Raw genomic sequence first — 3,729 nt, 5'->3', positions numbered from 1 at the left:
CACACACACACACACACACACACACACACGTGCGTATTCTTAGTCCTTTTGTTGTTCAGTTCTGATCGAACCGATCTATAATTAATGGTATTCCAACCATAATCATCCCATCGTATTTTCAAGCATTGTGTATTGTTAACTACATCATCAAACATGTCCTTCATTGACAAGGCAGTAGACTGTTATTTGAGGGAGATTTGGCTGCTATTTGTTGCACGCCAAATGATCACCGAGAAGCATTTTTACACTGATGTGTCTCCAAAATATATTTTGTTATCGTCGTTGTTGTTTACGTTGTTGTCAATCCTGACTAAATAAACCTACGAACAGAGATGTTCCAATCTCGATAATCCCGCTTTTTAATTCATAGTGAATTTTAAACTACATTATCTTTGCTGTCTTCTTTCCAAGACGTCTGGTCATGACTTTAATATGCTACTATTTTTAGCAGGTCGAAAGCCTATGTAGCGGTTCCCTCACTCGTTCAAACTGTGTGTCTTTGTACCTGTTTGTACAATGTTTTTATACAGCAATTACTATATCTGACCAGTCCTCCAAAGCATTTGTTTTGCTGTTTTTCTTTTTAGCAGCTCCTTTAAATCTTTCTGTATCAGGTGAAGTCCTGATGAGGTCCTAAGCTATATAAGCTTGTTAAAAATTTTTATCAGAAGTCTCAAAAAAAAAAAAAAAAAGGAAAAAAAAAGGAAAAAAGAAGAAAAGGTGTAAATATATACTAATGTGGAGCGTGTGAGATTCTGAATGGTAGCTTTCTGTCCGGTCTTTTTCAGAGCGTCCGTGGACTCTGGCGGCAGTTATCGTAGGGTAGGCAATGTGGGTTCACCTAAAGCAAAATAATTGCTGTTTCTCTTCCCTGATCGTTGGTTGTGTGCATCCCAGCATAACGTTTGCGGTTAATGGTATTACTATTTCTACGTTTATGTATTTTCTATGTTTCCTTTGGTTGCACGAAAGAAATTATATTTTTAGGATGTAATAGTGTTCTGGAGTATTGGATAAATGGCTGGTTGTTTGGCGATGGGTTTTTTTATGTAGTGACAGGGATTACAAGTGTTAAAGCTTGATGCAGCAACTAACCATACATGTTCATGCAGTTTAAAAAAATATTTTTAGGAATTTTGTTTCATTATGTAGATCGTTGTCATTTGTGTACAACTTTTTCAGATGCATAATGCGTTGTTTTACTCTGTAATTTATTGTTAATTGTTGAAGAGAGAATAGGGTCTCTGATTAGGACTGGTATTATCCAATATTAATCTAATGTATTATTTGCATTACAATGTTGCTGTTTGTTTCTGTTGGGTAAATGTGAAACATGCGGTTGCTTTAAGAATATTTGAACATCGTTCCCTTTTCTTCATTGTGTCTTCTATGCATGTTGTGAATGTTGTGGAGACGGATTTAACTCCTAATATTTTTGATTTCTGTGTGTATATGTATGGGATATGGTTACGTTATTGAGTGTGATGGTTGATTGTATTTCATTTTTTCTGGTGCTGGCGAGAAAGAAGACTGAATTTAGTAGGTGCTGCGTTAAGTCTGTTGTAAGGGAACCAGCTCTGTAGGTTATCTATGTAGAGTTGAAGTAGTTATGCAATGGATGTGAGTGCGATGTAACGTGCATAGACAGTTGTTTGCGTATTTTTTGGAGGTATAGGAAGGTCCTATAGATATTGGATAAAAAAAAAAAACTGTGTAAGAGAACTGAACGTTGTGGTACTCCGATTGGGAGTTTTCAAGTTCCGGGAGCTTTGTTCTTGTACTTTACTTAGAGTTAGCAGCATGACAAGTAGTTGCTAGCCAATGTTTTGTGTTGTTTCTTAATGTAACATGAGTATATTTTATGTAAATGGAAAGTGGAAAAAAAAAGTAGAAAGTTTCGAAGATTCAATGACAGTTTAAACAGTACTTTAGAGAGGTTTTTGTTGTTGGAGCTATCATGCATTTTCTGGTAGGTTTTTAAAGAAGTATGGTAGTTGAGCGTAGTAGCTTGAATTCGTGTTTTGGTTAAGAGAGGGAGATATGTTGGTTAGTGATATTAAGAATTGGGTTTTTGAGGGGAAACATAGTAGAGTAATGCATCGGTATCATTTTGCACAACTTTTATATTCTGGAAATTTGAAAGTTAGAGATGTTTATGAGTGTAATGATTTCTTTAGACCTTAAGGGGTTTATATATACAGTTCTGATGTTGCTTGACCATGAAACTTTTCAGTTCTCAAATTTCCCTATTGATATTTTGCTAATCTAATGGAAAGAATTCAAAGTTAGGATTTATATATGTTTTTGTTTTCTGTTCCCGTATTTTACGTGGTTTTTAGTGGCTGATTTTCGGAAATTGTCGGATAAGAGTGTTTGCTTGGTGTTGCGGAGTGGGTATTTAATTTGAGATCATTATGACCTCTGAAAGGACGGCAAACCGGCAGAATTGTTAACGCGTTGGACACAATGCTTAGCGGTGTTTCGTCCGTCTCTACGCTCTGAGTTCAAGTTCCATGCCTTTCATCCTTTCATGGTCTATAAAATAAGTACTAGTTGGGCACTGGAGTCGATGTAATCGACTAGCCCCTTCCTCAAAATTTCGGACCATTTGTTTATAGTAGAAAATATTATTTTTCTTTGGGAAAGGCGGCGAGCTGGCAGAGACGTTAGCACTCCGGGCGAAATGCTCCGCAGTATTTTGTCTGTCTTTACGTTCTGAGTTCAAATACCGACGTCGACTTTACCTTTCATCTTTTCGGGGTCGATAAATTAAATAACAGTTGCGTACTGGGGTCGAGATAATTGACTGGGTCCCCTCCCCCCAAATTTCGGGCTTTGTCCCTAGAGTAGAAAAGAATCGTTAGAGCATCCGACAAAATGCTTAGCGGTATTTCTTCCGGCTCTTTATGTTTTAAGTTCAAATACTACCGATGTCAGCTTTTCATCCTTTCGGTGTTCATAAAATCAAGTACAAAGGTCAATATAATCGATTTGCACTTCTTTCAAACTTGATGGCCTTGTGTCAAATTTTGAAAGAATTGTTACGGTATGGGAGTGTGGTGTGATCGTTGTTAGTGGTGTTGTAGATGATGCCGTCGCTTTGGTGGTTTATGCAATACACATATGTTTATTAGTTTACTGTCTTTCCATGGTTTCTTTCCTTTTAGTTCTTTGATCATTTAGTTGTTTAATGTCGAATTTTATTTGAGTTTAATGTGATGTTGGTGTATTGTGTTTGTGGTTGGTTTTGGTTTTTAAGAGGTTGGCTACATCTGAAGTATAATGGGTTTGTATGTATATGTTATCGCGTGAAACGTTTTTCAAATGTCTAATTATTTGATTGAATATATACACTACAGTGTCAAGCTTGATGATTGTGGTTTTATTGACTTTTGAAAACTTTGATTCTGTTCTTGACGTAACTTGTTCCACTGTGCTTCTTTTGAAGTTTATAAAATACTTTTACTTTATCTGGGAAAAGTTGTTTTAGTTAGCCTGGTGGGATATGTGTGGATTGCTTAGGATACAAAAGAAGTTTAGCAACGACGCCATTGTGTGATTATGTTACCCCTTGTACTATCCGAATTATTTGAATAACAAGCTTACTGAGGTCTTCCGGAAACATGGTATTTGTTAACGTTTAAAATATTTCTTGAACCTGGAGGTGGTATATGCATAGGTATGTATATATATATATATATATATATATATATATATATATATATATAT

General features: G+C 35.9%; 1 long non-coding RNA gene across 1 annotated transcript in view; it reads left to right on the top strand.

Moving 5' to 3' along the window:
* The window catches only part of LOC106876224 (uncharacterized), a 43,562-nt gene that overhangs the window by 2,807 nt on the left and 37,026 nt on the right, over positions 1–3,729 (top strand). The window lies entirely within an intron of this gene.

Source organism: Octopus bimaculoides, chromosome 5, assembly GCF_001194135.2.
Source record: "Octopus bimaculoides isolate UCB-OBI-ISO-001 chromosome 5, ASM119413v2, whole genome shotgun sequence".
NCBI classification, from domain to species: domain Eukaryota; kingdom Metazoa; phylum Mollusca; class Cephalopoda; order Octopoda; family Octopodidae; genus Octopus; species Octopus bimaculoides.
Note: the sequence above shows the minus strand (reverse complement) of the source record. Positions and strands in the feature narration are given on the sequence as shown.